Source organism: Loxodonta africana, chromosome 6, assembly GCF_030014295.1.
Source record: "Loxodonta africana isolate mLoxAfr1 chromosome 6, mLoxAfr1.hap2, whole genome shotgun sequence".
Classification (NCBI taxonomy): Eukaryota; Metazoa; Chordata; class Mammalia; order Proboscidea; family Elephantidae; genus Loxodonta; species Loxodonta africana.
The window spans coordinates 47,321,955-47,346,813 of NC_087347.1; the positions used below are offsets into that span (position 1 = coordinate 47,321,955).

Here is a 24,859-nt window from a genome sequence, read left to right on the forward strand (position 1 = left end):
GTGTGTGTCTGAGTCTAAGGTGTATCTCTTGTAGGCAGCATATAGATGGATCTTGTTTTTTAATCCATTCAGCCACTCTCTATCTCTTTTTTGGTGCATTTAGTCCATTTACATTGAGTGTAATTATAGATAGATATGAGTTTAGTGCTGTCATTTTGATGCCTTTTTTGGTGTGTTGTTGGCTGTCTCATTTGTCCACTTACTTTTTTTGTGCTGAAAAGTTTTTCCTTGTAAATTGTGTGTTCCTCTTGTTCATTGTAATTGTATTTGTTTTTGCTAAGTCTGTATGTTTATCTTGGTTTTTATTTTGAAGTATGGGATTGTTAGTCTTCTTTGTGGTTATCTTAATATTTACACCTATTTTTCTAAGTGTAAACCTAACTTGTATCTCCCTATATTGCCTCGATTTCCTCTCCATGTGGAAGATCTATGCCTCCTGTATTTAGTCCCTCTTTATTGATTATGGAAACCTTGGTGGTGTAGTGGTTAAGAGCTATGACTGCTAACCAAAAAAGTCAGCAGTTCGAATCCACGAGGCGCTCCTTGGAAACTCTATGGGGCAGTTCTACCCTGCCCTGTAGGGTTGCTATGAGTTGGAATTGACTCAGTGGTAGCAGGTTTGGTTTGTTTATTGATTATTGTCATCTTTTACATAATGATATCAGTGATTTCCCTGTTTTGAGTGTCTTTTTTTTAAAATCTTATTTTATTTTTGTGATTTCCCTGTCTGAGTTGTTATCAGGATGCACTGTCCTCTGTCCTTGTGTTGTGTTGATATCTCATATTATTGATTTTCTAATGAAAGAATTTCCTTTAGTAATTCTTGTAGCTTTGGTTTGGTTTTTGTAAATTCTCTAAGCTGTGTTTATCTGTAAATGACTTAATTTCACCTTCATATTTGAGAGAGAGTTTTGCTGGATATATGATTCTTGGCTGACAATTTTTCTCCTTCAGTGCTCTATATGTCATCCCATTGCCTACTTGCCTGCATGATTTCTGCCAAGTAGTCCGAACTTATTCTTATTGGTTCTCCTTTGTAGGTGACTTTTCGTTTATCCCTGGCTGCTTTTAAAATATTCTCTTTATCTTTGGTTTTGGTAAGTTTGATTATAATATGTCTTGGTGACTTTCTTTTTGGATCTACCTTGTATGGGGTTCAATGAGCATCTTGGATAGGTATCTTTTCATCTTTTATGATGGCAGGGAAGTTTCCTGCCAACAAATCTTCAACAATTCTCTCTGTATTTTCTGTTATCACTCCCTGTTCTGGAACTCCAATCACACACAACTTATCCTTCTTGATAGAGTCCCACATGATTCTTAGCATTTCTTCATTTTTTGAAATTCCTTTATCTGGTTTTTCTTCAAATATATTAGTGCCAATTGCCTTATCCTCCATCTCCCTATTTCTGTATTCCAATTCCTCAATTCTGCTCTTCTGACTTCCTATTGAGCTGTCTAATTCTGTAATTTTATTGTTAATCTTTTGAATTTCTGAAAGCTGTCTCTCCATGGATTCTTTCAGCTTATTAAATTTTTCATTATGTTCTTGAATAATCTTTTTAATTTTTTCAACTGCTTTATCTGTGTGTTCCTTGGCTTTTTCTGTATATTAACTGAGTTCATTCCTGATGTTGTCCCTGATGTCTTGAAGTGTTCTGTATATTAATCTTTTGAAGTCTACATCTGGCGATTCCAGGAATATATCTTCATCAGGGAGAGACTTTGATTCTCTGTTTTGGGGGTTTGTAGAAGCAATCATGGTCTGCTTCTTTATGCGATTTGATATTGACTGCTGTCTCTGAGCCATGTATAAGTTATTATAATAATTTATTTTGTATTTGATCACTGAGTCCTATCTTCTTGTTTTGTTTTGTTTCAATATACCCAGATAGGCTACTAGAGTGCACTAACGTGATTATTGGAGACTTTGAAGCACTAATGTCCTGTTACCAGATGGTTAGAGCTGTTACCAGGTATACGAGCCTATGAGCCCATTCACTATTCTTAAATAGAATCAGCTCAGGTCTCCTGGAGTTTACTTAGCATATGGTGTAGGCTCTCACCTACTACCTTAGAGGAGTAGTGGTGATGGTTGTATGCATGGGTTACTGGTAGCGGCAGGGGGTCACTCTCTGAGGAGGGCAGGGCGCTGACAGCCTTCCCCCAAGTGCCAGTGTGGAAGGAGTGTCTCTGTTCTCTAGAGCACTCTGGAGGGTGGGCTCTGCAGCTGTACCTTAGGCACCCAATGCTTATACCTGTAAATACTGGTAGGCACCACTATCCTCAGATCCCTTTTGTGGGTGGCTAGGAGGTGTGGATTGAGCCTCAGCCCTCAGGTCCCTGCTGTTGGTAGGTGAGGGCTCTGTTTAATAGGTAGAGCAGTATCAGACCTCAAAAACCTGCCTCTCCACTGCTCAGCTGAAACAGTTATAGTCAGACCTCTAACAGATTTGCCTTCAAATTATAATAGCCACCTGGTTCCATGTAGGGGTGAAAGCCAAAATCTGTAGATCTCTTATGCCTGGACTGGAGGTGCTTCTGCTCTGATCTCCCAGTTCAGGGGAGGTGGGAAGGTATTTTCCCCTTGTTTGTTAATTGCTACTTCTCCCAGGCCAGGAGAATGGATCAGAAAAAGCACAGCACTTCAATCTCAGGCCCAGGGAATTCGATTGTTAATGAAGCCAGCTGTGGCGGGGGGGGGGGAGGGATCAGATAGATAGTAGAGAGTAGCACAGTAAAATGGACAAAAGCACTTATCTTGTGTTGAGAGCATTGTTTTATCTCAGATTCCAGGGGCATATGTAGCCTGTGTGCACTGGCTGAGTCTCCACTGAGATTGGCCCAGGGGGTTAGGGCTGCATCCTGTGCTTTCCATGTCTCAGGAAACTACCATCAGCCCCACTACATTCACACCAAAGAATGGCACCAAGGAATCAGAGCTGAGGTACTAAGCGGGCTTGGCAATTAGTTGGTGCTTTTTTTTTGTGGGTGCTCTCTCACTCCCCTGTCACTCAGGTCAGTGTGTAGCCTGTGTACACTGTCTGGGTCCTTGCCAAGATTGCCCCAGGGGGTTAGGGCTGTGTCCTGTGCTTGCAGTGTCTCAGGAAACTCCCATCAGCCCCACCACATTCATGCCAAAGAACGGCACCAAGGAATCGGAGCTGAGGCACCTCACTGGCTCAGCAGCTAGTCACTGTTTAGGCACGGTCTCTTGTACACCTGTCACTCAGGTCTATTCCTTAGTTCTGTGTTTGATGGTCAGGGCTCATAGATTATCATATATGTAATTGATTCACTTGTTTTTTCAGGTCTTTGTTGCAAGAGGGTTCAGTGGAAGCTTCTGCCTAGTCAGCTATCTTGGCCCTGCCCCGATAAAATATTTTTAAATATTTAAAATGTTGAAGCTATTGAAGAGATAACAGGTAGAAAAGGATTATTGGTTAAAAATTGGAAGAATATGGAATCCCAAAGAAGTGTGATGGACATTTGGGATTGGCTTTGCCTAAGGTATATTTAATTCCAGAAAAAGGAGCAATGAAAATGAATCAACTATAGCTGTCCATGATAACATGAACAAAGATCTTAATAATAGTATTGATGGAAGTGAGATAGATATAAAAGAATACATACTGTGAGTCCATTTACATCAAATTCGATAATAGGTAAAACTAAAACAGTGTTTAAGGGCACATATTTAGAGGATTCAAGAAAGTTATTACCATAGATGTCATTTAAGCGGTTACCTTTAGAGAATAGGGAGGAAGTTATGACTGGGAAGAGATACATGGGGATTTCTATGGTACTGGCAGTTTTCTACTTTTTTTTCCCTAGATGGTAGTTCATGGAGTAAGCTTTATAATAGTCTATCATGTTCATAAACTTTTCTGTATGTGCATTATATTTCATAATAAAAATGAGTTAATAAAGAGAATTACTACACTAGACAATAGTTTAGAAGAAATTAGGCAGAATGCACTACAGCAGAAGAAAAGATGGGAAATATGGAAGAAAGCTTAGAAAGCTGGGAGATATAGTAAGAAGATCTAGCATACATGTAATCCAAAAAAAAAACAAAAAACAAAAAAACCAAACCTGTTGCCATCAAGTCAATTCTGATACATAGCCATCCTACAGGACAGGGTAGAACTGCCTCATAGGGTTTCCAGGGAATGGATGGTGGATTCAAACTGCTGACCTTTTGGTTAGCAGCTAAGATCGTAACCACTGTGCTACCAGGGTTCCTACACGTAATCAAGATCCCAAAAAAGAGAATATTGGTTGCCAATATTCAGAGATGATATCTGAGAAATTTCCAGAATCTTATCAAACTCATTAGGTAATAGATTCCAGAAGGCCAATCAATCCTATGCTGCATAAATGAAAAGAAATCCACACTGATATTTTTGTAGTAAATTAGTATAACACCAAATATTAAGAAAAGATCTTAAAAGTAGCCAAAGAGAATAGAAAAATTATTAACAAATGAGTTAAATTGATATTGACATTTGACTGTTCAATAGCATCAATGGAAATTAGAAATTAGTAGAAAAATATTTTCAAATACCAAAACAAATAAATTTTAACTAGGATCTTATACATAGTGAAACAATATCACAGGAATGAGAGCATAGTAAGTATAGTTTTTATTTAAAATATAAGATCGAAAATATTTACTATAAGCGGCACTTCAATTAGGGAAATTTTAAGCAGTGGACTCCAAGAAGAAGGAGAAGAATTCCATAAGGGAAATCTGATGTAAGAAGCAATGGTGAGTAAATAAAATGGTAGATATGTGGTAAAAATAATTGATTTTATGAATCAGTACTGATAATGTCTACTTCATAGGGTTATAAATCAAGATAAAAGCTAAGTGCTGGGCAATAATCGTACATAAAATAGAAGTTAATGTTGTAAACTTTTTGTGTTATTCACCAGAAAGGTAAAATGGTAATTAAACTTTAGAGTTTATTAAGGTAAAAAATGATTTTTACAATGTATAGTGTACTTTTTTTTTTTATAGTGTACTTGTTAGAAAAATAGAAACAGATCATATAACTTCCAAGTGACCAATGAGAAATAAAAGAGAGGAAAAGGAATTTTAATCTAAAAGAAGCCAAGAAAGGAAGTAAGGAAGGAGAGAAGGAGGAAAGGAAGGAGGGAGGGAAGGAAAGAAGAAAGGGGAAGGGAGAAAGGAAGACGAGAGTAAGGAAGGGACAGGGAGGGAGGGAAAGAGGGATGAAGGGAGGAAGGAAGAAGGAGAAGGAAAGAAGAAAGAAGAGAGGAAGGAGGGGGTGGGGAGAGATAGAGGAAGGGAGGAAGGAACGAAGGAATAAAAAAAGAAAGAAATCTAGAAAAAGAAGGCCATTTATAGAGTATGCAATAAATTGGGAGAGATGATTTCAAATAGAACATCAGTCAGAATTGATATATATGGACTAAATACTCTAGTTAACAGGTGAAGTTTGTTGGACTAGTCAAAACACAAAAGAAAACTTAGCTGTATCCTGTTTTGTAAGAAACATATCTAAAATACAACAACACAGGGAGGTGGAATGTAAAAGAATGAAGAAGAATATACTAGGTATTATGGATTGAATTGTGTCCCCCTAAAAATGTATGTCAACTGGGCTAGTCCAGGATTCCCAGTATTGTGTGATTGTTCACCATTTTGTCATCAGATGTGATTTTCCTATGTGTTGTAAATTGTCCCTTTATGATGTTAATGAGATGGGATTAGTGGCAGTTATGTTAATGAAGCAGGACTCAATCTACAAGATCAGGTTGTGCTTTATGTCAATCTCTTTTGAGATATAAAAGAGAAAAGCACACAGAGACATAGGAACTTCATACCACCAAGAAAGCGGTTCCAGGAACTAAGCGCATCCTTTGGACCTAGGGTTCCTGCACAGATAAGCTCCTAGACAAGGAAAGATTGATGACAATGACCTTCCTTCAGAGCTGACATAGAGAGAAAGCCTTCCCCTGGAGCTGGTACCCTGAATTCAGACTTCTAGTCTACTAGATTTTGACAGAATAAACTTCTGTTTGCTAAAGCCATCCACTTGTGGTATTTCTGTTATAGCAACACTAAATAACTAAGACAGGATTTGGTACTGAGAGTGGGGTGCTGCTCTAACAGATATTTAATATGTGGAAGTGTTTTTGAAGCTGTGAATGGAAAGGGGTCTGGAAGAGATTTAAAGTGAGTAATAACAAAAACTTAGATCGCCTTGAAGGGACTGTTGGTAGAATTATGAACATCAAAGACAATTCTGGTGAGAATTCAAAAGGAAACGAAGCGAGCTGTTACACTGGAGATGGCACAGATGTTGAGAAGCAGCAGCAAAACCAGGAGACAAACTCGAGGCAGTGCTGGAGCTGACCTGCAGAGCCAGAGAGCTGAGTGCCTTCTGGCTGGAGTTTATTGGCGGAGTAGGGTGTCTCCAGGTACTTGTTAGTGGAGCTAAAGAGTTTTGGGACACTTGCCAGAGCAGGGCAGACTTGGGTGGAGAGGCCAAGGAACCAGGAAGCAGAAACTGAAGAGACAAGGAACACAGGAAACAGAGCTGCCTCAGTCTAAAAGGGTGAAATCATCATTCAGATGGACTAGGAGAATGGGGCCACTCAAAGCTGAGAAAGAAGAGTTGCCATTTCAATAGGCTTGGGAGGTGGAGCTCAAGCCCAGGGCCAAGGGGCCTCCACTCAGAATCTGGAGAGTGTGGCCAGTACCTAGAGTCTGAAGGGCAGGGCCATTGTATAAATTGTCTGAGTACAGATGATTATTTTCAAGCCTTGAGGGCTAACGTACTGTATTCTACTGACTTGCTTGGTGCCCATTATCCCTTCTTTCCTGCCAATTCCTCACATTTGTAATGCAAATGTCTAGCTTGTACCTGTTTCACCATTGTACTTTAGAAGCAGATAACTTATATTCTAGATTTCACAGATGAAGAGGAATTTTGCCCCAGGATGGAATTCACACTTGGAGTTGATTTGAGACTTTTGCTATGATATGGTGGGGTGAATGTGTTTTACATGTGACAAGGACATGAATTTTTGGAAGGCAAAGAGCAGAATGTTATGAATTGAATTGTGCCCCCCCAAAATGTGTGTCAACTTGGCTAGTCCATAATTCCCAGTATTGTGTGATTGTCCACTATTTTGTCATCTGATGTGATTTTCCCAAGTGTTATAAATCATACCTCTGTGATGCTAATGAGGTGGGATTAGTGGTAGTTATATTAATGAGACAGGACTCAATCTACAAGATTAGGTTTGTCTTAAGTCAATCTCTTTTGAGATATAAAAGACAGAAACATGTATGGGGACCTCATACCACCAAGAAAGCAGCACCAGGAGCAAAGCTCATCCTTTAGACCTAGGGTTTCTGTGTAGAGAAGCTCCTAGACCAAGGGAAGTTTGATGACAAGGACCTTCCTCCAGAGCTGACAGAGAGAGAAAGTCTTCCCCTGGAGTTGGCGCCCTGAATTTTGACTTCTAGCCCCCTAAACTGTGAAGGAATAAACTTTTGTTTGTTAAAACCATCCACTTGTGGTATTTCTGTTACAGCAGCACTAGATAACTAAGACAGTAGGTAAATACTGGCCAAAAGAAAGCTGGTATAGTTACATTAATACCAAGCAGTACAGATTTTAAAAAGAAAGAAACATTACTAAAATTTAAGAGGCTCCCTAAAAGTTGATTTAAATTTGAATTCATGAATTACATGGTATTGAATTAATAGTGTACTATCAAAATATTTTTTTAAAAGTTGGGAGAATTAGGATGAAATGACAAATACACAATAATAATGAGATTTCAACACACCTGTCTCAGAAGTTGATAAAGCATGCTGACAAAAATTCAGATCAATAATATGCTTAATCTTATGGGTGTATTTCAAAATTTTCCCCAACAATGAAACAATACGTATCATTTTCAAGCATAGGGAAAAATTTGTAAAAACTGGCCATATACTAGGCCAAAAAGTAAATCTTGAAAAATTTAGAAAATCAGTTTCTTACAACTTTAAATATCCATATTTTTAAAAAAGAAAAATCTGAAAATAAACAAGTAAAACACCCAAATACAACAATATGATTTCAGAGAATGTAGAAAAAATGAAATAATAAAGATAAGAGCAGAAATTGATCAAATGAATATAGGATTTATTGTATAGGATCAACAAAACCAAAAATTAGTTATTTGATAAGAAAGTGTTATTAACACCAACTGGCAAGACAAATTACGTTAAGAAAAGAGAAGAAATTAACAATATTATAAATGAAAAAGCAGATATAACTATAGATATACCAGATACTAAAACAGGAACAGAATATTATGAGAAACTTTATGACACATTTGAAACACAGATGAAATAAATATCTGGAACTTTATAAATTAACAAAATTAATTCAAAGATAAATGGAAAACTTAAATAGTTCTATATCATTAACAATTTGAATCAAAGGCTGAATATCTTCCTATAAATACCAGGTCGACATGATTTTATCTGAGGTTCTTGAAGAAATCAAAAACCAGATTATTCCTACATTCCAAACCCAAACCAAACCCATGGCTATCGGGTTTATCCCGACTCACAGTGACCCTACAGGACAGAGTAGAACTGCCCCCCCTACAGAGTGGCTGGTGGGTTCAAACCGCCCACCTTTCAGTTAGCAGTCCAGTGCTGTAACCACTGTATTATACAAGCTAATATTGTATGGCTAGTGTATAACCTTGCTGTCAAAACCAGAACTGGATAATATGAGGCAAGAAAATTATAGGACATAGATGGTAAAATTCTAAATAGCATATTTTTAAAAATGAATCCAGACATGATTAAAAGATTTTCTGAACTTTGGGTTTATTTCAGAAATGCTAGTTTGTTCAACATTAGGAAATCTATTACTGAATTCACTAAATTACCTGATTAAAGGAGAAAAGAAAATGAATATTTTATTAAATGCAGATTTAACATTGAATAATTTAATGACAAAATTCCTAGAAAGCTAAAACTAGAAAGTGAATTTCTTATCCTGACAATGATGTTAACAAAAATCAAATATTCCACTAATAAAACACTAAAAGCATTCTCTTTGGAAATAAAAACTAGTAACAATTACAGATGTTCTTAGAAGGAATTTCTAGCTTAGATTTGAAGGTATCATTTTAGGACCAAGGAAGAGATGGAATATTTATTACATTAAAAGGACTCAAACAGTTCAAAAGGTAGAGAAAGTCATGCCCACACTGTGACATAGTTTTTATGTTTTTGTTTGCTTAGTTTTTTTTTGTTTGGCTGGATGGAGATATAGAATAGTAGTGGGAAATAAGGCCGAGGGACCGTTTTCAACTGTATGGCTAGTCCGGCCATCCAAGGATGTATGCAGTCAAAGCATATTGTCAAGCACCTACTTTGTGTCAGGCACTGTACATGGTGCTGGAGATACAAGGAAGAACTCCACACTGTCACTGCCCTGAAATAGCTGACAATCTATTGGGGGTGTGGAGGAGGGTGCTAACAAACTAGTTAAAACACAGTGGGGTAAGTGCTATACTGCTGTGGCCCTAGGGAGATATGCCAGCTCACGGGAAGGGCTTCTAACCTAGACTTGTGACTGAGGTAGTCAGAGAAGGGAGCAAGTGACTTCCAAGAAGAGAAAGAAGAACCAGAGTTGGTGAAACAGAAGTAGGAGAAGCATCATTCCAATAGAAGGAACAGCACGTGTCAGGTTAATAGGTGTGGAAGACGGGTATTTCAGTATAGCTCTATTGGACTGTGGAGACAAAGAGCGGGATGAAGGAGGCTGGGGAGTTAAAGCAGGCCTACATCATCAAAGGTCTAATAAAGTGTAAGTAATATAGACTTTACTATGAGGGTAAGGTGAGGCCGCTGAGGCATTTTAAACAGGGTAGTGGTTTGATTTTTATAAAAACAATGTTTTAAAAAGATAATTTTTACTGCAGTGTGAAGAATGAGTAAGTGGAAATAGGACAAAACTAGAAGCAGAAAGACCAGCTAGAAGGTGGTTGCAGTCATTCAGGAAGGAGAAGGTAGTGTTTTGGATAAGAGTATGAAAAAAGTAGATGGATTCCAGAGGCATTTAGAACATAGGAACAACAGAACCTGGACATCTATTGGATATGAGAGAGGGAAGGAGAGAAAGGGGTCAAAGAAACTGATGTCCCTGACTTGAGCAGCTCAGTGGATGGTGATGCTGTAACCTTAAATAGGGAGCAAACATCACAGAAGGGTTGGGGTGGTGAATAATGATGACCGTGAATGCCTGCCTGTGGCGATGAGAATGGATAATTTGTTGAGGAGGATTGTGGATATGTAGAGAAGAGGAAAAAGGACCAACTCTGAGGAACAGGTTGTTAGTTGTTGTCAAGTCTATTCCAACTCATGGTGACTCCATGTGTTAGAGTAGAGCTGTTCCATAGAGCTTTCAAGGCTGTGACCTTTCAGAAGCAGATTGTCAGGCCTGTCTTCCGAGACAGCTTTGGGTGGGTTTGAACCATTAACTCTTTGGTTAGTAATCCAGTACCACCCATGGACTCCAGGTAGAGGATAAAAAACTGGAAAATAGACTGAAAAGAGGAGCCCAGGGAGTTAGCAGGGAAACCAGGAAGGTGTGTATCGTGGAAACCAAGCCAAGAGAAATTTTCCCAAGATAAGTGAATGTTCTTTAAAAAAAAACAGCTTTGGCTTTGAATGGGAAAAGAGAACTAGAAGAATGGGCTTTTGGGATCTAGTGCTGCTGTAACAGAGGAAACCCTGGTGGCATAGCAGTTAAGAGCTATGGCTGTTAACCAAAGGGCTGGCAGTTCGAATTCACCAGGTGCTCCCTGGAAACTCTATGGGGCACTTCTACTCTGTCCCACAGGGTCACTATGAGTTGGAATCGACTCAGCAGCCACAGGATACAGGCTGTAACAGAAATACCCTAAGTGGATGGCTTTAACAAACAGAAATTTATTTTCTCTTAGTTTAAGAGGCTGTAAGTCTGAATTCAGAGTGCCTGCCCAAGGGGAAAGCTTTCTTTATTGGCTCTGAAAGAAAGTCCTTGTCTCTTCAGCTTTTGCTTCCTGGTTCACTGGAGATCTCCATGTGTCTTGGCATTTATCTCATCCCATCTCTTTCTCAGCTTGCTTGTTTAATCACTTTTATATCTTAAAGAGATTGGCTGAAGATACACCCTATACTAATCCAGCCTCATTAATGTAAGAAAGACAATTCATTCCCAAATGGGATAATTACCATAGGCACAAAAACAAAACCAAACCCATTGCTGTCCAGTCAATTTGTACTCACAGTGACCCTATAGGACAGAGTTAGAACTGCCCCACAGGGTTTCCAAAGAGCGGCTGATGGATTTGAACTGTTATCCTTTCAGTTAGCCGCCAAGCTCTTAACCACTGTGCCACCAGGGCTCCACCACAGGCATAGAGGTTAGAATTTACAACACATATTTTTGGGGGACATAATTCAATCCATAATAAGGGGTCATCAGTTTGAGGAAAGTTTTTATTTTTAATAAGATGGTAGAGACTTGAACTAGTTGAAATGCTCAGTGGAAGGCCTAGTAAATGTAACAAAGTGGGTGCTATATAGGAGATGGAATGGATCATTATATTTGAACAGACAGGAAAGGGGAGAATTTCAAATGCCCTAGGTGGATGCACTGGCAGAAGGCAAGTTGGAAACTGCTTCTATTAAGTCAATATTTTGCAAAGACAGTGTTCGTTATTACAGCTTTTATATTTAGATCGTATGAAATGTTTTCATCTTTAACTCATTCCTTTAGTTCTTAGGAACAAAATATTAGCCCATTTGGCTTTGAACTCATTAGTAGAAGGAAAAGTTAGGGGAAACTGTGGTATGGTTACATTACTAAAAGATCAACTTACTAACATGTAATGTAATGAATTTCCTTGGAACCTATTTCTTCGCTACTACGGCACTTCAGGAAACCCTGGTGGCATAAGTGCTACAGCTGCTAACCAAAAAGCTTGGCAGCTTGAATCCACCAGGTGCCCCTTGGAAACTCTATGCAGCAGTTCTACTGTGTCCTATAGGGTTGTTATAGCGTCACTATGAGTCAGAATCAACTTGGTGGCAATGGGTTTGGTTTTTGTTTTTTTTTAATGACATTTCAAAAAAAAAAAAAGGCACTTTGGAAACAGATTTCTTACTAATATGTGGCACTATTCTTTTATGTACCACGAACACATGCTCAAATGGGCTTTTCTCAATTTCATCAGTAGTCATTTTATTTTAATCAGCTAACTGCTGGTAGTCCAGATGAACGTCTTGCCTGCAATTTTATTTAGCACATCTCTTAGACTGACTGAAGTGTCAGACCATCCCAGGTACACTGCTGTAGACACCAGATGCACTGAAGGAGTGTTGCCCCCAAACATCTGGAGCATCACTCAGTATGAAAGGGAATAAATAGGTTTATGGAAGAGACATTCACATCTTCTGTGATCAGGCTCTTTCAAGATTCCAAATTCTATACGCTTTCCACCCCAAATTCTACAATTTGTGGGGTAGATGCTCTGATCAAAAGAAGAAAGGCTAAAATTTCTGGAGACTGAATTTGAATATTGCATAAATGAAGCATTATGAAGAAAGATTTTTCCGAACTGACCTGTTACCTAAATCGGGAGACTCTAATGTATTATTGTTTTCTTCCTATTTTCCTAAGGATTAGCAGAAAACAAAAAAGTATAATTTAACTCCTAGGGAAGGAGAGAGAGAAAATAAAGTTCCAGGGGCTATCTTCCCACAACTATTGAAATGACAATGCCCACATACTAGCCACTTAACAGTTGTGGTTGTTTCTCATACTTGCAGCAATCCCTGCAAGGTAAATATTCTTGTTCCCATTTTGCTGGTAGGGAAACTACTGACTAATGATTAAGAAGTTCAGTATTTACCCACAAGTACCTCACTAGTAGTTTAGGGATTAGATGTTTGAATCTACTTCTATGTGACTGAAATATCTGTTCCCTTGTCACGTATTCTGCTTCTCTTCCAAATAAACTGAGGGAGAGTTTTGAAACAGTGTTAATAATAACCTGACTCTTCATGTATTGTTTTATTAACCTGAGTGGAAAAGGCATAAAGCTATCAGCCTTTTATCCCTTTGTCTGTAGATATCTGCTCGCATGTACCTGTAAAGAACATATGAAGAGAGTAAACAAATACCTGTTCCTACACTGCTTATGAAGTTTTAGGTAAAATTAAAATATATGATTTAGCTCTATTGCAACTGAAGATACAAAATTAATTTGAAGTTTTTTTTTTTTTTATTGGTCACTTTCATTCTTGTTGTGTGCTGTTGAGTTGATTCCCACTTACCACGACCTTATAGGACAGAGTAGAACTTCCCCATAGGGTTTCCTAAGCGGTAAACTTTACTGAAGCAGATTGCCAGGTTTTTTCCCCATAGAGCTGCTGGTGGGCTCATTTGAACTGCCTACCTTTTGGTTAGGAGCTGAGTGCTTAACCATTGCACCACTGGGGCTCCTTTTTCCCTCTGAGAAGATGCTTATTTAGCAGATTGCTAACCAGTGCAGATGTATCGGGCACAGTTGCTAACTATGGGTGTGATTTTTAAAAGACTGGTCTAGATGTGCTTATTAACTAAGATAACATCCTTATGTATTTTATTAGTGACTGCTGCTTTCTTAGGATCAATATACAGATTTTGCTTGTATGGATTTTGTTTAGTCAGGTTATCTGCTTAACTTGAGTTCAGAGGGAAGGAGAGGAAACTTTCAAAGAAATTACCTTATTTAATTATGTCTGCTTTTAGTTTCAGACCCTGGTGAAGATGCCTCTCTTCCTACCTCACCCGTATCATTCCTTTTCATGAAATACAGACAACCCAATCTGTTCACTCTAGATCCTTGTCTGTTACTTGCATCAATAGCTTACACAAAATGCTCTTTTACACATTGGGCACCTACTGAGGCAAACTTTCTTTGGAATTATGAGAGATGATACCTATGAAGATAACTCACTAATGTTTGATACAGATTAGATGCTCAAAAAGCTTAGCACTATCCAAACCAGAAAGACTCATGAGATTAACTTCACACCATCGTGATCGCTCCTTCATTTTGTCAGCACTGTGCTTCTGACATCAGTTACAACATTTGACAAATATTTCGTTTAAATGTGTGAGCCATTGTTTTAGGTGCTGGGCATGCAGCAAGAGACCAAACGTAAAATTTTCTGCCTTCACTGAGTCATATATTTTAGTAGAAGAGACCGACCATAAACAAGATAAATAGGAAAATATATAATATGTTAGATAGCATGTTCTGAAAAGACAATAAAGCAGGGAAGATGGAAACAATGGTGGTAGGATTGTGATTTAGGGTGGTTTCCTCCCCAGAAGAAAATGTTTGAGTAAAGACGTATGAATAAGGGACCAAGCCATAAGGATATCTGGGGAGGGGGATGGGATGGGGGTGGAAATTCAGGCAAAAGGAACGGCAAATCAATGGCTCTGAGGCAGGAGGATGCTTACTGTGTTCAAAGAATAGCAAGGAGGGTGATGTGGAATTATTTTTATCTCCACAGAAAAGTCCGCAAGTATTAGCAGGTGTATATATTTCACAAAACCTTCAGGGATACAGCTTTCTCCCAGCTCACCTTTCTCCCAGTCCTCTGGAATGACACTTATCCTCAGAGACCAAGATGGCCCTCACCACATTTTACAGAGCAGGTGTAGTGGAAGGACTGAAGAAACAGAGGACAAGGGTGCACAACAGCCATGTCTTCGAGTTCACAGAGGCTGCTAAAGCACATCAAATGTCTGTTTATATGCTATTGGCCAAAGCTTAGTCACCTGCCCCACCTCACTGCAAGGGAGGTTGGGAAATGTAGTCTTTCTTTCTGGGCATCCGTTTTCTGAGCTATAATTTCAATGAGTGTGGAAGAATAAACAGATATTGGGGGACAACAAGCAGTCTCTGTTACCCTCTATCCCATATCCCCGCCATAACAAGGAGCAAGATGATGAACTTCAAAAAATACCTGCAATGCTTTCCTCTTCAGGGATGCATGTGTAACAGATGAGATCACTTCCTCAAATAAAAGTGGGGTAAATGGAACAATGCATAAAAATTGGAAAACAGGATCATTTTATGAATGATGTCCTCAGACATGGACTCAGCTCAGTTCTGCTCCTGAGAGACACCTCCTTTGTGTTTTCCTACACAACAATCTTTGCTCCACCAGTCTACTTCAGCAGTACAAAAATTACTCCCCAAAAGGCTCTAAAATAAGTGAAGCTTTGTTATGTATATCAATAAAGGCTTTCTTTAGAACGAAGTGAAGAAAAGGAATCTTCAAGTTCCCATTATGTCTCCTTTGAAAGAAAGTGAAAAAGCGCAGAGAAACCACATCTAACAGTCAGTTTAGAATATTGTATAAAATTCGTTTTATAGGTGCCAACTGAGTTTACCTCACTAGAAAGCATGGTTCTTTGACATTCATTTAAAAATCTGAGAAAATGAACAAAGAATATTGTTCCTCTTTTTTCATAAGCATGAGAGAAATACAATAAACTGAGAATTCCTCTCAAAACCTCTACATTTAAAATATGAAACTTTGTATAAGTATCTCTCACAGTTGAAAATGTTGAAGTAAATATCTTTCTTTTCTAATTTTTGACCAGGTAAGGCACTCAGAGAAGCCAGCAGATAAACTCTGATTTGAATTTTCTACCTGGATCTTTTTTTACCTGGATCAGGGGAACAAGAGGAATCACACAAGAAAGCTGTTGTTTCTGGCAGAAGGCCAGACTGTTTTCCAGAATCACGTGGTTTATAAAAAATTCATTTAGGCATCTGATTTTTTTCTGAGATATTTTGTTGTTGTTAGTTGCTGTCGTGTCAGCTCTGAGTCACGGCGAACCCCACATACAACAGAACAAAACGTTGCTCAGTCTTGTGCCATTCTCATGATCTTTGGCACATTTAAGTCCACTGTAGTGATCACTGTGTATATTGAGTGTTTTCCAAACTGTTTTTAGACGTAGTGACCGAGAACTCTGACCTTCCTGAGATTTTCCCATTCTTGCCTACTTATACCCCCTTTGTCTCTCTTATTTTGGACATGTCATCACGAAGGACCAATTGCTGGAGAAGGATATCAAAAGTAGAGGGTCATCAAAAAAAAAAAAAAGGAGATCCTCAATGAGATGGACTGACCCAGGGGTTCAGCAATAGGCTCAAACATAGGAACAACTGTGAGAATGGTGTAGGACCAAGCGATGTTTTCTGATGTACATAAGGTCACTATGAGTTGGAGCCCACTCTATGACAATTAACAACAATAACATAACAATATGCCCTGGCACTGCTTGCACTTATTTGGAAGGGGAGATCGGCCTTTTTCAGAACTTTCCACCATCTAATTCAGGTCCTTTTCTCCATCTAATTTCCATCTATCCAACCTGACCGAACCCTGTAGCTCATGCTTGCGATGCTTCACTAGAGTTTTAAATTTTTCTATTCCTTCTCCTGGGTATTGGTAATTCTCATTTTCAGAAGGTCTATAATTTGAGGGTGGATTAGAATAGCTTATTTTTTCTGAAAACATTCTCAGTTCTTAAAAGTCCTGCAATTGAATAGGTCTTGCAATAAAATCAAATCTTGGAAAGGTTTTTTTTTTTTATGACTTGTTTTATTGGTCTTGTCCTCTTGTTGATGTAAAAGACCCAAACCCCAAATTTAGGTTCAATAATGTTCAATTGTCACTGCTTATATTGTAATGGCTCTGCATAAAAGACCTACAAAATGAAGTGTATCCTTGTACAATGCTTACTCAGCCACCCTTTTGGTAGTTTACCAGAAACCTTTTTCTCTTCTTTTCCATTAGCATTCAAATTTTGTAGACTTGTGATTACAAAACAGGGTAGGCCTATAAAGAAAACAAAAACCAAAGTATTGACAGTGATAAAGTCAGCATGAGTAAAATTTTGAGTTTTTGACCAAAGAAGTCTCCTCTTATCTCTACACACTTTTTGGTCCTTTTTCAATCCTTCTTTGGACAGTCTGATTGAAATATTCTTTAAGTATTGTTGATCCACAATCTGGTATTTCCAGTACACATTTGCTATGGACTTAATTCCCCCAGCAAAATGTGTGTCAACTTGGCCAGATTGTGATTCCCAGTATTGTTAGGTTGTCCACTACTTTGTGATCTGATGTGATTATTCTATGTGCTGAAAATATCCTAACCTCTATCATGTTAAAGAGCCAGGATTAAAGGTAGTTATGTTAATGAGACAAGACTCTATCCACAGGATTACATTGTATCTTGAGTCAACCTCTTTGGAGATATAAAAGAGAGAAGAGAGCAAAAAAGAGTGAGACCTCATACCACCAAGAAAGAAGAGCCAGGAGTGTAGTGCATCTTTTTGACCTGGGGTCCCTGCACTGAGAAGCTCCTAGACCCAGGGGAAGATTAATGACAAAGACCTTCCCCCAGAGCTGACAGAGAGAGAAAGACTTCCCCTGGAGCTGGCACCTTGAATTTGGACTTTTATCCTCCTAAACCGTGAGAGAATAAACTTTTGTTTGTTAAAGCCAACCACTTGTGTTATGTTTGTTATAGCAGCACTAGATAACTAAGATAACATCGATATAATCTGTGCCTGGTTGAGATAAATTTAATGTACATTGTTTATGCATCCAGCATTTAAGCTGATGACTGTTTACAGAAAGCTTGTTGATCAACAGCATTTGCCTTTACAGAGAATTACATCTAAGCGCATTAATTGACATAGCTCCAGGAGTACGGATGGTTGGATGACAATATGCTGTGGTTCCTTAATCTTGTGTTTTTCGTATCTCCTGTCATGCTTAGCAATTAAATGCCCTTTTCCCTTTTTGATCCTAATGATATCTTTATTTTTTTGAACATTTTTTTTTTCTTATTACAAAAGCAATACCCATGCATTATAGGGATTTTGGAGAATTCAGTGCAAAGAAGGAAAAAAACAGATTCTTGCCATTCAGAGAAAACATGGCAAATGTTAATGAAATGCTGTAATTTTTAGGGGAGTCCTACCTTTTTGAATTATGCTTTTAAAAAATATTTAAAACATGATTTTTTATCCTAATATTACTTTTTATCCTATAGAATCATATGTGTGATTGGTGAAATTATACTTTAAACAGACTGTTTGGGTTCAACTCCCAGCTCTGACACTTACCAGCTCTATTAATTTGTGGAAGTTTCTTAAACTTTCTGTGCTTTAGTTTCTCATCTGCAAATGGGAATAAAATAGTACCTATTTTATAGGGTTGTTGTGAGGAGTACATACATTAATACATGCAAAGTAATTAGAACAACAGTCCTGGCATGTGCCAAACACTCAGTTGCTAGCTTTTGCTATTATCATCATTGAAGAGGAAAAAACAAAACAACAAACAAAAACCCAGCTATATACAGTTACAGTCTTGTATTCTATTAAACAAAGTAATATAATTAATCTTTCCCTTCAACATCGGTATTATAGAAAGGGCTTTCTATTATCCTTTCTCGCCTTCCTTGGACAGTGGAAAAACTACAATACCCAGCCTCCCTTGCAGATAGAAGTAGACAGTGAGGTGTTAGTGGAAGTTGTTACATGGGATTTCAGGGAAAACTCTTCCATCCCTAGCCACCTTACACCTTCCTGTTGCTTGGAATGTGGATGTGATGGCTGGTACTCTAGGCAGACTGAGCCTCTGGGATCATGAGGCAATCTTAAGAATGGTGGAACAGAAAGACCAAAGAATTCTGAACCCATGATGACAGTGGAACCATCATACCAGCCTTGGAATCTTATTTTTGCTTTTTTGTTTTTAATGTGAGAGAGAAAAACCACCTGGATTTCTGTAACGACCATCAGAGTGTACTTCTTGACTGATTCATTGCATAAATAGTGGAAGCATATGGTTTTTGGATCCTCTTTCATGATCTTTTTCACTTTTTTTTTTGTCTGATGATAGGTAGCATCACTTATAGGGCTCTATAGATTGCCTTTCTATGTTTTCTAAACTTTTTAATCTATTAGGGGTGTATTCTTTTGATTTTGTCAAATTCTAAAAGGAATTCATGGTGGGAAGAATTGCTGTCATAGAATGTTAGCAATAAGTAGTGACACATTTCTTATCTCAGCTCCTGGGTATTAAGCTCCAATTTTTCACAAAAATTTTTTGTGACTGTGTATATTTTCAAAGAGTATATATCAAATCACCATGTCCATTTTGAAATTTAATGATGTAAGCATCTCCTTTTGATATAGTTTTGTTACTGTCTTTTGTTTCTTATCTTAATCAGTATATTCTCTCATCTTTAGGTCAAAAGTCAGGTTTTTGTAAATCTATTCATTTATACCAAGTTTAAGAGAGTTCATCCTGAGCACAGAAGAAGGGAAGTTTGTGGTAGTATTTTTGGTAAGTGGCCTTAAGTAATCTATGATCTTCTAAATTCCATGTAAGAACCACTTAACTAAAACTTTCAGCATATTCCTTCCTTTGGTTTCTCAAATCATCTGCTTTTTTATGACTTTGTCTGGAAGGCTGGGAGTTCCACGTGGACAGGAATTGTAACTTTGTCATCTCTACGTACAGTACTTAGGGAAGTACGCACTTAATAAACTTTTTTGCATGTGTTTATTTCCCCATGTGGTTTTGAAAATACATGTTATTAGCCTTGAACAGCATTACCAAATATCCTTCTGCTGATGCAAGGTCACGCTGAGAACTCTGAGCAGCTGGGCTTTTGAGCTTCTTTTCTAACACAGGCATTTCTCCACTGTAGGGTCTGACCACTCCTTCTTTACACTCATTTTATGAACGAAGATTTGAAGGCCTGAGCTAATTAATTCTATGTCTCTCTCAGTGGGACTGCACCCAAATTACCTTTTGGTGTTTATTGAGTTTCAATTTTTTTTTTAAAGACATTTAACTATTTGAGAGCAATGGTCTTCCATGCACACTAAGAGGTGTAGTTTTCTCAATAGTTTCAAGAGTTAATGGCTTGCTCCCTGCTCCCTCCCTAGGTCTTATGTCTGTCTAGATATTATCCAATTGCCTGAGTTGAGGATAATAATGCCACCCACATGCCCACCCAGGGTGAGCTTATTGATGTTGATAGGTACATAAAAGTTAACTGTTCACAGAAATGTCCAGAGGATTTATGGGATTTAGCAATCCTGGCAATTCCGATGACAGTCTCTTAGATGTAGACTTAGCATGAAAGCAGCTGTGTTATTTGTAAGTAGAAGGATTCAAGTTCAGTTTAAAGCAAGGATTATTTGCACTAACACTTCAGCTTCATATTTACACCAGGTTTTCATTTTAAGTGTCTCTGTCTCCCTCCCACACATAGATGTGCTCGTTCCCATTCATGTCTGCTTTATAACAACCTGCTGAATGGTACTGTTTTCTTTGCCAGAAAAGGAACACACTTGCCGTGGCACTTAATCAAATCTCAGTGCATGATATATGCCTTTTGGGTTCTTACACTGAGGCTGAATTGTCTCGACAGTTGGTAGTTTGGGCTACCTGGCAAGATGCTAGCAAATGGAGAGAACAAACGTATTGATCATTATAGCTATCTTCGGATGTTTATGCCAGCAATTTCTTTTACAGAAGTTCCTTATCATATAAAATATTTTAACCATTGTTGGCCATGTAGAAAAGAGGAATTTGTGTTAATAATTTAATGTATAAAGAATTTTGCCTAAAGTGTACTCTTTTTACAAAAGTGAAGCTTTATTTTTTAACCTATGTTAGACTCGCAGCATCAGTGTTATCATTATAGAATTATTTCTTATGTAGTGTTCGTCTTTAAATAAAGTTACTTCAAACGCAACTTACAGGTTGATAGCCTTATGTGGTGTGTGAAAATCAAAGTCACTGCCAATTTCCTCTTATTCCTTTTTCCAATTGTCAGATAACAGGACAAAAAAAAAAAAAAAAAAAAAGATAGCATGGCTGTTTGGCAAATGGGCTTGATTTATTCAAGAAACTCTATCTTAACCTTTTTTAGAAGAAGACAGAACAATTCTAGGTTAAAGGTGTACTTTGCATTTATTTCCCTTTACCTGATAAAAAAAAAAAAACTACACACTAAAAAGATACCTATCTAACTAGAGAAAGACGCTGTTTTCAATAATTAGGGAACATTTATCATTTTTCTGAGAGAAGTTATTAGTTTTTTTTTTTAATAAACAGAATTCCTATATTGCTATGTTAATTTTTTTTTTAAATCCTTCTTTATTTAATATAGCATTAGTTAAATGTATACTTTTCACATAAGTTTACTAAAAATTTCTGTGAGAAACACATGAGTATATTTTCAGGAAAAAAAAGCAAAACTATTCTTTCAATAATAGCCTGTGTTGTTGTTAGGTGCTGTCGAGCCTCTTTCAACTCATAACGACCCTACGACCCTACGTCCCTACGTACAACAGAATGAAACACTGCCGAGTCCTGAGCCATCCTCACAATTGTTGCTCTGTTTAAGCCCATCCTTACAGCCACTGTCAGTCCATCTCGTTAAGGGTCTTCCTCTTTTTCACTAATCCTTTAATTTACCAAGCATGATATCCTTCTCCAGGGACTGGTCCTGCCTGATAACATGTCCAAAGTACGTGAGATGAAGTCTCGCCATCCTTGTTTCTAAGGAGCATTCCAGCTGTATTTCTAAGACAGATTTGTTCGTTCTTCTGGCAGTCCATGGTACATTCAATATTCTTCGCCAGCGCCGTAATTCAAAGGCATCAATTCTTCATCAGCATTCCTTATTCATTGTCCAGCTTTCACATGCTTATGAAGTGATTGAAAACACCAAGGCTTGGGTCAGGTGAAATTTAGTCCTTAAAGTGACAACTTTGCTTTTTAACACTTTAAAGATGTCTTTTGCAGCAGATTTGCCGAATGCAATAGCCATTTGATTTCTTGACTCCCGCTTCCATGGGTGTTGATTGTGGATCCAAGTAAAATGAAATCTTTGACAACTTCAATCTTTTCTCCATTTATCATGATGTTGCTTTTTGGTCCAGTTTTGAGGATTTTTGTTTTCTTTATGTTGAGGTGTAATCCATACTGAAGGCTGTGGTCTTCGATCATCATAAGTAAGTGCTTCAAGTTCTCTTCACTTTCAGCAAGCAAGGTTATCTGCATATCACAGGTTGTTAATGAGTCATCCACCAATCCTGATAGCTCATGCTTCTTGATATCGTCCAGCTTCTCAGGTTATTTGCTCGGCATACAGGTCGAATAAGTATGGTGAAAGAATACAGCCCTGAAGTACATCTTTCCTGATTTTAAACCATGCAGTATCCCCTTGTTCTGTTTGAATGACTGCGTCTTGGTCTATGTACAGGTTCCTCATGAGCACAATTAAATGTTCTGGGGCTCCCATTCCTCCCAAGGTTATTCATAATTTGCTATGGTCTTTGCATAGTCAATAAAACACAGGTAATCTCTGGAACCCTGGTGGTGCTGCAGTTAGGCATTCGACTGCTAACCAAAAAGTCGCAGTTCAAATCTACCAGCTGCTGTTTGGAAACCTTATGGGGCAGTTCTACTCTGTCTTAAAATGTTGCTATGAGTAATAATCAACTCTACAGCAGCGGGTTTAGTTTTTATTTTTGTAAACATCTTTCTAGTATTCTTTGCTTTCAGCCAAGATCCATCCGACATCAGCAATGATATCCCTCATTCCACATCCTCTTCTGAATCTGGCTTGAATTTCTGGTAATTCCCTGTCGATCTACTGCTGCAATCGCTTTTGAATGACCTTCAGCAAAATTTTATTTGCATGTGATAAAAATGATATTATTAGTACTTCCTGCATTCTCTTGAATCAGCTTTCTTTGGAATGGGGACAAATACAGATCTCTTCCATCCATTTGGCCAGGTAGCTGTCTTCCAAGTTTCTTGGCATAGATGAGTGAGCGCTTCCAATGTTGCATTCATTTGTTGAAACACCTCAATTTGTATTCCGTCAATTCTTGGAGCCTTGTTTTTTGCCGATGCTTTCAGTGCAACTTGAATTTCTTCCTTCAGAACCATCAGTTGTTGATCATATGCTACCTCCTGAAATGCTTGACCATTGACCAGTTTTTTTTTTTTTTTTTTTTTTTTGGTATAGTGACTGTGTATCCTTCCGTCTTCTTTTGATACTTCCTGGGTCGTTCAGTGTCAATACCTTGCCCATGTATTGCAACTTGAGGCTTGAATTTTTCTTCAGTTCTTTCAACTTCAGAAATGCCAAGTGTGTTCATCCCTTTTGGTTTTCCAACTTCAGGTCTTTGCACATTTCATTATAATATTCCTTTTGTCTTTTCTAGCTGCCCTTTGAAATGTTCAGTTCAGCTCTTCTATGTGATCATTTCTTCCTTCCACTCTAGCTAACTTATGTCCAAAAGCAACTTTCAGAGTCTTTTCTGACATCTACGTTGGTCTTTTCTTTCTTCCCTGTCTTTTTAATGACCTTGTTGCTCTCTTCATGTGTGATGTCCTTGATGTCTGTCATCCCACATCTCCAGCTATCTCTGGCATCATTTCTATCACCAAGGCAATCCTTTATTTCCAACTTTCACGTTCCAATTACCAGTGATTATCAATGCATCTTGATTGCTTGTTTGATCAATTTCAGACTGCAGAATTTGGTAAAAATCTTCAATTTCTTTATCTTTGGCCTTAGAGGTTAGTACCTAAATTTGAATAATAGTCATTTTAACTGGTCTTCCTTATAGGTGTATGGATATTACTCTATCACTGACAGCATTGTACTTCAACATAGATCTTGAAATGCTCCTTTAGACAATGAATGTGACACCATTCCTCTTCAATTTGTCATTCCTGGCATAGTAGACCATATGATTACCTGATTCAAATTGGCCAATACCAGTCCAATTTTTTTTTTCATTTTTATCGTGCTTTAAGTGAAAGTTTACAAATGAAGTCAGTCTTTCATACAAAAATTTATATACATCTCACTATTTGCTCCTAATTGCTCTCCCCCTAATGAGACAGCACTCTCCTTCTCTCCACCCTCTATTTCTGTGTCCATTAAAAACATGGAACGCTTCACGAATTTGTGTGTCGTCCTTGCGCAGGGGCCATGCCAAGCTTCTCTGTATCATTCCAATTTTCGTATATGTGCTGCGGAAGTGAGCGCAATACTAGTCTATTTTAGGTCACTACTGCCATTTCATTTTTGACACCTTCCAATTTTCCTTGATTCGTACTTCATACATTCCACTTTCTGATGATTAGGGGATGTTTGCAGTGTTTCTTCTCATTTTGAGTCACGCTGCAACAGCAAATAAAGGTCCTAAAAGCTTTATCCCATTCATATCTTTAAGGTTGACTCTACTTTGAGGAGGCAGCTCTTCCCCAGTCATATTTTGAGTGCTTGCAAACCTGAGGTGCTTATCTTCCAGTACTATATCAAAAAATATTCTGCTGCTGTTCATAAGTCCTTCACTGGCCTGCTTTTAGAAGCAGATCACCAGGTCTTCTTCCTAGTCTGTCTTAGTCTTGAAGCTCCGCTGGAACCTGTCTATCACTGGTGACCCTGCTGGTATTCGAAATATCTGTGGCATAGAGTCCAGCATCACTGCAACACATAAGCCACCACAGTACGACAAACTGTGACAGATGAGTGGTGGCCAAAATAGCTTACATAACTTAAATAAAGATGACAAAATTGTAACCACAGTACACCTTATTAGAGAAAAGTAAGATAAAATATAAGGAGCAAAGTGGATTTAGGTTGCTTGCCTACTATTTGGAAAAGTGGTAAAACTGTTAGGATTGTATT

General features: G+C 38.1%; 1 non-coding gene across 1 annotated transcript; it reads right to left on the reverse strand.

Annotated features, from left to right (window-relative positions):
- Positions 1-24,107: 24,107 nt before the first annotated feature.
- Positions 24,108-24,214, reverse strand: LOC111749496 (U6 spliceosomal RNA). The gene has a single exon (XR_002784629.1). It is a non-coding gene; the product is annotated as a U6 spliceosomal RNA (small nuclear RNA).
- Positions 24,215-24,859: the final 645 nt, after the last annotated feature.